Source organism: Meleagris gallopavo, chromosome 3, assembly GCF_000146605.3.
Source record: "Meleagris gallopavo isolate NT-WF06-2002-E0010 breed Aviagen turkey brand Nicholas breeding stock chromosome 3, Turkey_5.1, whole genome shotgun sequence".
In the NCBI taxonomy this organism is placed as follows: domain Eukaryota; kingdom Metazoa; phylum Chordata; class Aves; order Galliformes; family Phasianidae; genus Meleagris; species Meleagris gallopavo.
In genome coordinates this window covers 55,395,608-55,409,989 of record NC_015013.2, presented here as the reverse complement: position 1 = coordinate 55,409,989, position 14,382 = coordinate 55,395,608, and the positions used below count along the sequence as shown (strand labels likewise).

The following is a 14,382-nucleotide window of genomic DNA, read 5'->3' as shown; positions in this document are numbered from 1 at the left end:
AGCCCTTTTTCCCCCTAAAAGAATAGTGTATCATCCAATAAGTTGTCAGTAAGACTAGATAATCATAATTTGGTGGTGTCAGCACTCTCTAATACTCCTATTTCCCTCCCAGAAATCTGGCTCCAGTTGAAGCAATGCTGCTCATGAATAAAACAGAGCACCAAACATGTCTCAAATTTTACAGCTGCTATGTAAAAGTAACTGTTTTGGCAAAGATGAAGAGTGTTAGCTGCCAAGTGATACAATCCACAGACATATAGTTAGCACCCCCTGCTCATCTCAAACATAAGAATTAAATAAAATGTGACGATTAAACTGTATTTCAGACTATTTAACTAGACAAAATGCTTGTTCAAAAGGGCAGCAATAATTTCTTCTTGGTATAAATTACTCTTCAGCTTGCTTCTAACATCTTGTGATGCAATCACAAGCTTTATGACATACAAGCACTGCCGTGACGAAGTGTGGAAAACTGACTTCACCAAATAAGCAATGTTGCAATGAAAATCTGCTCAGCAGAGATTATATTGACTAAAGAAGGTAAGTCTATTTACTGATATTAGGGCTCATGCTACTCTTATGAAAGACATGACAATATCTGACTTCAGCAGGACTGTTAACAGTAATTAATACAGCACTTATCACCTGGAGACTAAAAACTAGAAACACTAGAGTGTTTTACAGAAGTGCAATCATGAAAATGGCATGCTGTCTTTCACAAATAGTAGGTTTTTTTGACTTCTGACCTTTCTGGAGTTGTGAATGGATCCCTATTCCATCAAACAAATTATGATTCATACCAACTGCTGACTAATCTAGATGAGCTATGCATGGTCATGAGCAATTTCCACATTATGTGCAGTTCATGGAGTAATATCTGACATCTCCAAACCCAACGGATGCTGCTCCAATGTGTTTATGTCCTTTTCAGTTTCAGCCTTGTCTTGCACACAACTCAGTTCTTAAGTTCGTTACTACGCACAGCTTAAATTCTTTACTGTAAGAGTGGTGAGGTGCTGGAACAGGCTGCCCAGAGAGGTTGTGGATGCCCCGTCCCTGGAGGTGTTCAAGGCCAGGTTGGATGGGGCCCTGGGCAGCCTGGTCTGGTATTAAATGGGGAGGTTGGTGGTCCTGCATGTGGCGGAGGGGGGCGGAGCTTCATGATCCTTGAGGTCCCTTCCAACCCTGTCCATTCTGTGATTCTGTGATTCAGACTGGTGAGACTTGGGAAGTAGAAGGACAAAAGTACTGTAATCAAGGTGCCACCTGGGTGTTCATAAGGCTTCAGCCTACAGGTGGATGTTTGGAGAGGCTTGAGAGCTGCTCTCTGCCTTTCCTTGGCACATGCCTTATTTACCAAAATGTTTTTCTTCACCTTCCTTCATTTCTCTGTTCTAGACTTAGGGAACAGCAGATAGAGAGGTATTACAGCTAAGATAACCTCAGAGAGGCTGGAAAAGATTTTGTTTGTCAGGGAGCTGCAAGAGCAAGAGGGTTGCTCCCTTGGAAAGTTTAGCTTGAAGCCAAGGAGATCCTGAAGCCAGCAGGACAAGTACCTCCCCTGCCACAGCCCATGCCACAGTACCTGGGCAAGGCAAACAGGACAGACATGGATATGGTGGCCAGGTCCAACCAAGAATCCAGACCATAAAGCAACATCATAATACATGGCAGGATGGAATTCAATCCCCTGGTCAGGGTTAATACCGGGTCCCTCAATCACCTAGCAAACCTAAACTGTCACAGGACAACAAAGGTCAAGACAGGAAGTTATTCCAGGGGTTATGGTCTCAATCAGGTGACTCCATTACCACATTAAACATGACTGAAGCTTTGCCAGAGACGAGTGCTCCTCCTACGCAGCTCAAGCAAGGAATAAGCACCCAGGGTTGATCTTAAATAGAACAGCTGGGCCCATGGGTGTGGGTGGAAGCCCAAGGTGAGGTTGGTCAGGGACACTTAGGCTTATTAGTACCCTCAGACAACTGACACTGCCATCCTGTTTGTACTTCTTCAGTCACATGTTGTCCATAGGCATATCATTTTTGTAAAATTAATTGAATCTGTGGCCTATGTGCTTAAAAAAAATAATTACACTATGTAAGTGAAAAGATCCTATTCAGATGTAACCTGGGCACAGATGAAAATGCGGCATCTCTGCGGAGAACAGCCTCATTCTCTTCTGAGGAAGTGATGGCGTTGAGATGTGTTTAATAGGACTTTAGACAAATGTTACCATTAGAAAAATACTGTGACCTATTTGTACCCTCTCATTATATTCCTGCTCAGTAGTGTTTCTGGGCTGTTGTTTAAGTACACTGGGGGCACATTAGAATGTACCTATGATAGCTTTGGGTAAAGTGACTCTTTGCATCTTTGTGCTGAGTCTGGTAAAATAGTTTATTTGCTTTTGCTTTTTAACGCTTTTACAAAACAAGATAAACCATGTCAGAGGGAAAGGTACTTTCAACAATGCAAATGAAGTTTAGAAATAACTAACTGAACTAATTTAAATATCACGAAGAGAATTTAAAAGGGCTCAACTCTACCTGCCATTTTTCAAAAATATTCACCTTGTAATTCAGTTTCTCTTTGAAAGCACATTCAGGAAAAAATAAATCTAATCCAAGTGTTTTGTTAAAAGATTCTTTTTTTAGTCCAATTTATTTAATGTTTCAACATTTTGCCATGTTGAATTAGAAGGCATAATAAGCAGCTACTGCTCACATTCAGAGGCATCACATTCAAAACCTCATCTAAAGCTGAAGGGAACATCAGAATTAATGAGTTCTGTGGAATCACTCCGATCAGAGTCCCTGTCAGTCAAGCAAATATATGGGTCTAATGACATAGTTTGCCCACAGTGATCAGTGTCACATATAGAAATACTTAACCAGATAGAATCTGAACTTTCTGCTGACTTCAATGTCACCGTGAAAAAAGTTTTAATATCATCTTGTCTATTCTGGGAGTGTAAGTGATAAACTGGTCTTCAGCTTTACAAATTTCATTTCCTAAGACCTGGGAAATCTTGCCAACCATTTCTGCCTTGGTTCCCTACCAGTAAAAAAGGAAAGTATTGCTTTCCTACATGAAGTAAGTCTTGCAATTTATTCTATTTTCTCAGTATTAGGGCTGTACACATTCTTAGACAGGTATGTTTTGTTATTTCTACCACTAACAGTCCTTTGGACACTTGGTAACTACTAGTAGCAGTGTTCAGGTTGCATATGGAGACTAAATCATTTGCTGCTATGATTTATGAAGTTGTATAGGCACGTTCTCCCTACACATGCAGTCTCATACAAGACAGGTCACCACAGCTAAGCTCACGAAGCAGTTAGAGAGCAGTTCCCAGGCTGTCCCTACTTCCAGAGATGAGATCCATGCTGGTGGAGCTGCAGCATTTAGCAACATAAACACAAAGCAAAGTAAATGTGACAGGTAGCCAGTGGGAGAAGGGAAGCTGGCAGCAGTGGTGTTTAAAGAACCATGGACAATAAACAACCCTAAGCCTTGCAGTGTCATTTAAGTCCATCTGTAAACTCTTTTGCAGAGCAGTGAAATATGTTCTACTCTGTTAGGTCCCTGACTCCATCCTACCCACTCTAGTCTCAAAGATGCATCAACAAACTACAATTTCATGTAAGAGACAAACTGAAAGGAACAGTTCACCCACAGTGAATAATAGGGCAGTAAAACAAGACCTGAATGGGGACATGAGCTGTGGAGAATGTAGGGTTCAGAAGCAGTGACTACTAAGGGTTACACTAAGAAGTAGTTGTGTCTGCGACAGAACTCCCATTCCCTTCAAGAAAGCCAAGAAGTCACCAGGCTAAATAGACAGATAACTAGGCAGAATGACATGAAATTTTAAAAGTACTTTGTTGATGAGCAGGAATGGGTAACTGACAGTGGCAAAGCTGGCTGAATATTTCCTCTTGGTAAAAGCACTATCACTTAGGATTTTGATGAGTATTCTCATCAGAATATAAGATTCCTGTGTATAATTCAAGTGAAATGGCCTCCAGGAAACAGACGTGTTGGCTAAGGAGGCCAGTTCTTGCTCTATCTTGAAGAATCCTAGGGAATGGCTTCTTGTCCCTTCTTGCCTTTCACCAAAGAGATCTACTCTTTTGACTGGTTACCTTAGTTTCTCTCCACTCTGGTGCTAAATTAATCTGAGAAAAAAACCAACCAACTATGTTATTTCAAAACTGTCTGAGTTTTCTGTTTCATTTTCTTCCCTACCATGAACCAGGGTGTATTACTTCTGCATCAAAGTTTTAATAAGATAGTTTCTTACATCTGCCTCCCTTGCTCTGCTTGAGTACACAGCAGCATGCTATTCACCATAGATTATGTTGGTTCAGCCCTCAGACAGCTTTGAGGCTTTTGACAAAATCTAGAGGATAAATAACAGTTGTTTTTAATTAAGAAAATATTTTATCTGTTCATTAGAGAGACTTTTCTCTAACATTCTAGTAGATTTTAGTACTAAACTATTTGATTTCTTTGAGATACCTTCCTTTGTTTACGATCATTAAAAACATCTGAGGTAGCATCAGTAAAAATGCAGATCTCCTCAGCACCTAAATGCCATGAAAGTGCATGTTTTCCCTCACCCTTTTACCACAGATAAGGTACTCCATGAGGTATGAATCATTTTTATGGATGCATTTAATTTGTTGTTTGAAAGCAGACTTAAAGGGAAGACGGATCATCAGCTTCTTTGTCCTTGTGGTTATAATATGCTGAGGAACAGAGGGATAGAGGGTGGGGCTTTTGAACAGAAGAAAGCTACTGATGTCTTGGTGACAAATACTCTACAGCTGTTATATATGACATTTACAGTTTCTTTTAGCTTCTGTCCAGATAGAGCATTTACCCCATTGTCCAGGACATTCAGAAACCCTGAATTTTATCTCTGAATTAGAATAGTTCCATTGCAAGGAACCTACAAAGATCATTGAGTCCAACTGCTTGACCACCTCAGGGCTAACAAAAAGGTAAAGTGTGTTTTTGAAGGCCATACCTGCCTTCCCAACAGTGACAAGTATGGAGCACCAACCACCTGTCTAGGAAGCCTGTAGCAGTGTATGGCCACCCTGATGATAAAGTGCCCTAGTGCCCAGTCTGATTCTCCCCTGGTGCAGCTTTGTGCTTGCTAGGTGACCCAAGTGTCCTTGTCCTCTCCTCACAAGACTTGCCTCCCAGCCTTTTTACCACCTTTGTCTTCCTCCTTTGGATGCAACCTTTGAAAATATCTTACCTTGAAAAGCTGTTGTACTGTTTTAATATCCTCTTCATTTTCATTTTGGAGGGCATCCTTTGCTTGACAGTTGTCTGCATGGTAGCTGTGAGTCCTGAAGTAGAGCAGAAGTTGCCTCCACATTGAGAAATAAAATGCTCTTCTCGAATTCAATCTTGCAGTGACCTTTCTTGGAAAAGCACCGATTTTATTTAACGATGAAACAAAACCAAATCCCAGACATTGGGCTGAATGACAACAACATAGAGATGGCTCGTCCTTACACCAGCGGGCAAATGTCAGGGCCTCTCACAGCTTGCCAGCTCTTCCTGAGGTCCCCAACATTCTGGAGACAAACAGGATTATCTGCCCTCAGATATCTGCAATGCCTCATCCCCTGAGCACTGCACCAGCTTAGAGATTAGATTTACTGCTCTGTGGGTTTTAGCAAGTTGAAAAGGAGGAAGAAGGGTGTATAGTGGTTAAATATCTGTCAGAGAAATGGGTTGTAACAACCATGAAGCACATTCTATCACACAGGAAGAAGCAATTCACTACACAATTGTACTCCGCAGACAGTACCAAAAGGAGATGTCTTGTTTTAGGTCAGTGGTACCTGTCAATCACATTTTTTCTAACCGACTGAACAGATGGCCTAGTGGTAATCCTTCCAGCTCCAAGGAAAACACCACATTAGAAGCAGCCCTGTCTGCGGATAGAGACGAACTAAATATAAAGACAAATGCTCCAGGTAGGTTATTAATAGTTTACTCTCTTAGTTTTGCAGAGGACTGCCAAGCCCTTGTCTCCTGTTTGTCAACATGCACTCAGGATTCATTTTTTTTCCTTTTTGAAAAACAAATGAGAGAAACACAGAGAAGTAGAAGGAACATTGAGCAGTGCTGAACTTTTCATTCAAATATTAATTGCAACTGTTTAACTAATTAATTGCAAATTAATCAATTAATTGCAAGTATTAATTGCAATTGCTTACTGTTTATAAAGAGAATTAAGGAAGTGCTAGCATTCCCTGTGTGGCAAAACCTTTACAAATTTTTTATCATTCAGACAGCAGAAAGTCAAAATCACACATTAGTGTGTACTGAAAATCATCAACTTTTTAATTTGTTCATTGTTTCAAGACATTTCCAATTTTAACAATTTTATATTTTAAGTTAGTATTTTTATTAGTATTAATATTAGCTGAAACTTCCAAATGAGAATTTATCATAAACAGGGACTAAGAGAGTTTCTATTTTGAGTGTTGGATGGGATACTCCACAATTTTGAAAATTTACTATATCCATTTCAAATTGAAAAAGCTCATAGAATCATAGAATGGTTTAGGTCAGAGATGACCTTAAAGACCATCTACTTCCAATCCCCTTGCCATGGGCAGGATGCTCAGGGCCCCATCCAACTTGGTCTTGAACAGTTCTAGAAATGGGGAATCCACAACCTCTCTGGGTAGCCTGTGCCAGTGCCTCAACACTCTTTGAGTAAAAAAATTCATATCATCTAAGCTGAATTTGCCCTTGTTTAGTTTAAAGTCATTTCCCCTTGCCCTATCACTATCAGACCATGTAAAAAGTCAGTCCCGCTTCTGCTTATAAGCTCCCTCCAAGTACTGGAAGGCTGCAATGAGGTCTCCTTGGTGTCTTCTCTTCTCCAAGCTAAACAAGCCCAACTCCTTCAACCTATCTTCATAGAAAAGGTGCTCTAGCCCTTTGATCATCTTCATGGCCTCCTCTAGATCTGCATCAACAGCTCCACATCTTTCTTGTACTGGAGGCTTGGACACAGTACTCCAGATAGGACATCATGAGGGCAGATTAGAGGGGGACAATCACCTCCCCCTCCCTCCTGGCCACCATCTTTTGAAGCTGCCCAGCATACAGTTGGCCTTACAGGCTGTAAGAGAATGCTGCTGGCTCACATTCAGCTTTTTTCCCATCAGGACCTACAAGTCCTTCTCTGCAGATCTGTTCTGATGGAGTTTTTCTCCCAGTCTCTACTCATATTTGGGATTGCCTCGACCCAACTGCAATACCTTGCACTTGACCTTGTTAAGCCTCATTAATTTCTCATGTGCTCATTTGAGTGAACTTGAACGGAGTGTCCACATTCCTCTGGATGGCATCCCTCCCTTCTGTTGTGTCAACTACAGCCCTCATCTTGCTGATGATACTCTCAATCCCATAATCTGTGTCATTGATAAAGATGTTGAAAAGCACCTGTCCTAAGATGGACTCCTGGGGGACATCACTTATGACTGGCCTCCACCTGGACACAGAGTCACTGACAACTATCTGGCTATGATGACAAAACCAAATCTTTATTCACCTAACAGTCCAGCCTTCAAATCCATTTCTCTACAATTTAGAGATAAAGATATGGTACAAGATCATGTCAAAGGCTTTGCACAAATACAGGTAGATGACTTCTTCTGTCCATCGACGCTGTCACTCTGTCACAGAAGGCCACCACATTAGTCAGGCATGATCTGCCCTTGGTGAAGTTGTGCTGGCTGTCTTGTATTACCTTCACATCTCGCACATACCTTAACATCTTTTCCGGGATTCTGCTCCATGATCTTCCTAGGCACAGATGTGAAGCAACAATCTTTTTCTGCTAAGACTAAAAAAGTTTTGGTAATTTAGCACTGTAGATATAATGTAAGTATAACGCTACCTGCCCTTATAATACCTTTTTTTTTTTAAGAAGAAATGCCTTGGTCACTCCTCTATCTTTGCTTTCAGAGAAATCCAGTCAGCTGAGGAGAAAAATACAGAACAATGAGAGAATACTGTTTCCAGCACTCGGATTAACAAGCTGAATTGCAGTAGAAATCATTGCACAGAAAGAAAGCTGTTATATAAGCTTTGGTAAGCCTGACTTTGGCAGAGATACTGTTGAGATTTAAGTAAGCATTTTCATCCCTGTTCTCCATATAGAGTTAACATCAACAGCATCAGGTAGTTCAGCATTTCCTTCTTCCACCAACAAGCTACTGCTCTGAGCTAGCTTTTTCTGTGAGATAAGCTAGAGGATCTCTTCCTTTTTTATTACTCTTTTATCCCAGAGGCAGGCTTCATTTCATCTGCAGCACGTTCCCAGAGAAGAGTGCTCCTTCCACAAGTTCAAGTGCCACCCACTTGTTCATAACTGCCATCAGCACAAAGCACATGAGACTGCAGCAGAGAGGGATGGTGACAGAAGAGGAAATACTGTAGGCTGTAAAGAGGTGCTGAAGAGCCCCAGATACTCCAGCTTTCAATACAGAATTGAATACCCATGGGACTGAGAGACACTTCTCCCTGATCTCCAAATAATGCATCTTCTTTTTAGACTTCAGCTGCATTTATTACTCAAGGCTATAAATAGGTACCTTTGCTCTGACCTTTATGTTCCTCTTTCTAAAACAGTAATTCACTTTCAATTTTTGGACAATATAGCATTGTACCAGTTTACTAGAGGAAAAATTGAAGATGCAGTCATTACAATAAAATGTTAGTTTATTTTTATTTTGAAAATGTGGTTCCTACTAAGAATATGTGTCATACCCTAACTGAGCATGCAGAATTTAATTTCAAAGAGGTTGTAGAGCAATCAGAAGATTTCTTGGTAAGAAATTTGCTAAACTCTGGTGCATTAGCTTTATCAGATCCTTTAGGCCAGGATCTGATTAATTTTAAAGTAAATCAGCCAAGTTCTAACCTAGAAGCCACATAATTCTGTATTGGATACAGGAAGCATGGTTTACTCTTGTTTAAAAAAAAAAATGTTTCACAAAATAACCATCTCCCACAGTGTCATAGACACTGAAATGAAGATAAACTAAAAAAGAGCCAAAGCAGTAAAGAAAAAGCTGTGGACCAATCCTGCTATAATTATCCAGGAAAAAGTTTCAGTGAAACATTGTACATTGAAAACACTTCTGTGTTTGTAAAGCGGAAGACCCTTCTGTATTAACTCTTCACTATTAGACAGGAGAGACAAGCATCTTGAGCCCCCACTGTCCTGCCCCACAGGTCCTCCCTGATGCATGTGGCATCTTACTGTAAGGCAAACACAAATTCTGCTGGGAGGGTTTGATTGAACGGGAAAACTGTGAGAAGAACATGGGGACAAATCAGAATTGTAGAGTAAGTAAGGGTCACTTGAAAGTACAAATATTGCAGCATTTTGTCTCCAGGAAAAGAAGTCAGGTGTATACCAGTGGGTCGCCAGAAATTGCTGGGATTTGCTCCAGAATGGAAGGAATATTTATGGTTCATTGCACTATCAAATCATGCTAGGTTTTTTATAGGCAATATGGGTATCTAAAGACATATTTTGATGCACAATGACATTTTTCAAAATGCGTTGTGCTCTTTTGTTTTCATAACCTGGAAAGTCTAAAGGAACACCTCAGATGTGAAGTTTCTTGGACAAAAAAAAAAAACAAACAACATTAAAAGAACTGAGAAAATAAATGACTTTATCTTCTACTTATCTGTAACTGAAATACCAGGGCTGCTCCAAAAGTAATGCCTCCTATTTTATTCTGCAAGCCCACAATGACAGAGGTGGATGTTGGTGATGTGGCAGTAGAGGCTGAACTTTCCCACCAGTATTCCGTTACATGTTGTTTCTGTGTGACAGATGGCAGCAGAAGGGCAGTCTGACACAATGGTGTCTGATATGGAAGTGCGTGTTAAGCAAAAGTCTGTCACTGAATTCCTCCATGAGGAAAAATTGCACCCGTTATTCATTGATGCTTGCTGAACATTTCTGGAGACCAAACAGTGAATGTGAACATTGCGAGGCAGTGGGTGGCATGTTTCAGCAAGGATGACAGCAACATGAAAGACAAGCCACATTCCAGACGGCCATGCAGATTTTTACAAGCAGAACATGCAGGTTCTCATTCATTGCTGGTGAAAATGGTGGTGACTACATTGAAAAATAGTGTTTTGTAACTGAAAATTTGCTCTATCAAATAATTACTGTGCTCTTTGTGTGTGTTGCAGTTTCCAGGGAAATAAATAGAAAGCATTAATTTCAGAGCCACCTAAATATATACCTATACTATGTACGTTTTAAAATTATAAATAATTACATAAAAGTTGTAAAGTATATTATCTAAATATTATTTAAAATTTTATAATAATTAGCTCTATTTATTCTATCCTGAAATTTAGACAAGGTGCCTTACAATTTCTTGAGCATACCCACCTGTGGAAAAGAAGAACACATCATATCTTATGGGAGACAACTAGCAATCCTTTTCTTCAGGAGTCAAGGCATAACGTACCAGATAATGTGCCAGAAGACATAAAGATAAACACATTCTGATATCCTTCTCTTCTTGCAGTAAAGATAAATTATTCTAAGTTCATTTCTTTTTTGAAACATTTTCTTCATCCATACAGTGGGGTACAGAAATGCTTTGGGGAAAGGAATATTTTACATTTATGTACTATTTGCTTTAGTTTTGCTTTTGTACTCTCCATTCATGTGACCAAATTTCTTCATATTTCCCTGTGCCTCAGTTTGTCTAGAAAACTAAGATTCTTCTTTTACATTCGAGTTAGTATAGACTTAGTTATTGATGCTTAAAATGCCTTCATGTTTCATACCTTAGGAAACTTAGATCCCCTCTTCCAATTCATAAGCATACCTGAATCTTAGTTATTTCTTCTCTGCTGTTCCCTTTCTCCTTCTGTAGAATCCCCTTTGCCAAAAATAACAGGGTTAATATACAGTCCACTGACCAAGTGCACCTGGCACTGAGATATGTGATAGAAAAAGGATGTCCTCCAGTGCAGCCATGGATGGTTCATGCTTGAAGAACTCATGCTAAGAAGCCCATACCTGTGGCTTTTTTCCCTTTCCTGTCATGCAATGCATGTACTGTTTTCTTTCCACTTGCCCTGGGGGGGTGGGTTTTAAGCCTTGGGAAAGTAGGAGTGTGAGCACTCAGAAGACCTGATCTGAAACCCTGGATGACTTTAAGGTCAAATGAGTTGCTTGTTTTAGAAACACAGTGAGACTACTCCCTGTGCTTTTCAAGTGTATAGGTACCACTTCAAAAATGTACTCCTTTACAATTATTGCCATCCTTTATGTTTTGTCAAAAATATTTTGTGGATTAAAGAAATATGTTCACTTCTCATTACCTTCTACTTCTGTTTTAGCTGGATGAGCTTTCCAAGCCACTTCTATATATGCTGGAAACTTGTACAGACATACAAGAGACAGCCTGGTGCTGCAATGAATGCTGAGAGGTTAAATGGCAGATGTGAAAAACACTTCTTTAATTTGCAGAATACATGAGAGATGATGATACACTGTTCTTATCACAAGAAGGAAAAGGGAACAGAAAAATACCCTCACGATTCAACTGTTTGCAGTCTTACTGTGCGGATGACTCACTTGCATCCATTTTGATAGTACTAAACTATTTAACATTTTTAAAAAATATATATTCTCTGTGATCCAAGCAATTGGTGACTTTTATTCCTGCATGGTCATACTTAATTATTCTCTATGTGTTTCACACATCAATAAGGTCGCCTAAATATAGCAGTATTAGCTTTTAATGGATGTGATAGAAATTATTTAAGTGAGATTAGTTTCGCAGTATTCTAAAGAATCCTAAAGGCTGGATGCTTATGAACAAGGTGGAACATAGCACTTTTCCAATCATAAGCTTTAGCAGCATCCAGTTCAGAGAATCAAGCAGCATGAATAAAGCAAAATGGGGTGCTCTCCGAATCTGATGCCATGGAGTGGGGTTTTACTGCTTGTTCAGATAGCATCTTGCTGTCTGTAAGGACCATAGTAACTGAGAAATGCTTGAGACGTGTTCCTGTAATTATTATAGAATGTTTTTATTTCTCAAAGCCCACCCTTGCAGTGCAGTGAAGTTCCTTAACACAAAATGCCTCATTAGACTTATACTGCGTGAAATGTTCAGATGTGCGAAGGCCTTTGGCAGATGAGGGATGAAAGCATGTGAATCTGTAGAAACCCAGTATCCTGTGGCAAGGTGGTACAAGGTTAAACTATGTACCTGCCAAAGGAGTAGCACTATCATTTGAAAGGTTTTCACTTCACTGCCTACCTCCTTTCTCAAATATTTCTGAGCAGCAGACTCCAGCCAGATGCTTTTTGCACTCTGTTGCATGGCGAAAACTGCTTGTTTATTCTTACCTTCTGCTGTATACACACCATTCAAGAGTTAGTAATCAATACAGAAATCTTTCCTTTTAACACAGCAGAAGGCTTTTTTTTTTTCTTTTTTTTTTACCCTATTAAAATTACCTGGAATTCAGGAATTTTACTGAATGCCTCTTGGAAATCCAAGCGGAATGTATTAGCCAGATGGAATCCACTGTGACAATGTTCTCCAGGCTCACAAAGAACTCCAACAGGAACATGAGACCTGACTGTCCTTTACAGAGCTGTTGTGACTTTAGGTAAATTATTTCCTTTTTTCCAAGTGGAGAAAAATATGTACATAAAATCTATTACTTCACAAGTATATGAAAGAATAATTCATTGTTGATGTTCACTAATAGGGTGCATCGTGTTCCATAATTTGACTCCTCTGATAGAGTCTATTAACTTGCCTGGTCTAAATGTCATTTATTTACTATTTGGTAGCTCCTTAAAAATGCCCTGGAATTCCTATTACAAAATTATTGTAATGAATTAATATTGCAATTACTTCTTTTTGCATTTCTCTTTCTGCTAATTCAGTAGATTTATACTCCCAGGCATTATGACTCATTCCAAGGTTACAGAAAAGCTATAGGAAAATATTTCTTTACTGTAGCCTCTCAACAGCTAGTGAAATGAACAATAAAGCTAGAATCTGCCATTTGTGACAAATTTGACATGACAAATAACATCCTTTCAAAGTTCTTTACTGTAGAAAATGACCGTTTTTCTGCAGTATAAAATTTTGCCTGCCAACAGCAAACTCTCTTCTTTCAGCCAGACTGAGTGGATGGTGATAAATCTTGCAGATGGTGCAATTAGGAGAAAAAGTCTGCTATGAAAAGGACCAATGACATTCTAAACAAGAGATCACACTGGGCGTCAAATTGAAGCCATGAATTTGTTCTTCTTACATGAACACTTTTCTACAAAGCATTTGAAGCAATAATATTAGTAGGGACTAGAGCTGAGAATCATAGTCCTATGTATATGTATACACAGTACTCATAGTACTCAGCTACTGGTATTGGGGTTAAAGCCAGAAGTGTGCTCAAGAGGAGGTGAGAAATCAGGGGTTTGGGCAGAAGTATCATTGTGGTTGATTGAGGAAGTTTCAAGGAAGAAAATCTAAAGTAGTCCCAGATTAGATGTGGGCTGAGTGGTAGTTTGTAGGATCAGCTTATACGCCTTTGATGCTTTCAGAGGATCGTAGAATATTCAGTTGGGATGGATCCACAAGGATCCTCGAATTCAACAGCTGGCTTCACACAGGACCACCTCAAATTCAAACTCTATGTCTGAGAGTGTTGTTCAAACACTCCCAGAACTCCATCAGCTGTCATCGGTGCCCACTGCCCTGGGCAGCCTGCTCCATGCCCACCGCCCTCTGGTGCAGACCCTTTCCCTAACCCCCAGCTGCCCCTCCCCTGACACAGCTCCATGCCGTTCCCGTGGGCCCTGTCGCTGTCACACAGAGCAGCTGCCTCTGTGAGGAGCTGCAGGCACCATCAGGCCTCCCCTCAGCTCCTCTGCTCTGTGCTGAACGAACCCAGAGAGCTCAGCTGCGCTGCAGAGACCTTGCCTTCCAGACCCTTCATTCTGCAAATCTCATTTTAAAAGCCTCAAGTGTTGTTCTGATTGCCTTGTGAATCCTTTGCACTTTGGTTTATAAAATGGACAGAATCATATCTCCAGAAGGACCCGAATAGACTGGTTCAATGGGCCAACGTTAACTGCATGAATTTCAATAGGGCCAAGTGTCGGGTCCTGCATTCTGGTCACAACAACCCTACAGGCTTGGGGAAAAGTGGCTGGAAAGCTGCCTGGTGGAAAGGGATCTTGATGTACTGACGGATGGTCGGCTGCATATGAGCCAGCAGTGTGCCCAGGCGGCCGTGCGCAAACTGAGCTGAGTTGGCCCTCGG

The 14,382-nt window shown here is 40.3% G+C and overlaps 1 long non-coding RNA gene across 1 annotated transcript; it reads left to right on the top strand.

Annotated features, from left to right (window-relative positions):
- Window positions 1–409: 409 nt before the first annotated feature.
- LOC109366786 lies at window positions 410–12,377 on the top strand. Its single transcript, XR_004159255.1, has 3 exons — window positions 410–540; window positions 8,011–8,136; window positions 10,435–12,377. It is a non-coding gene; the product is annotated as an uncharacterized LOC109366786 (long non-coding RNA).
- Window positions 12,378–14,382: the final 2,005 nt, after the last annotated feature.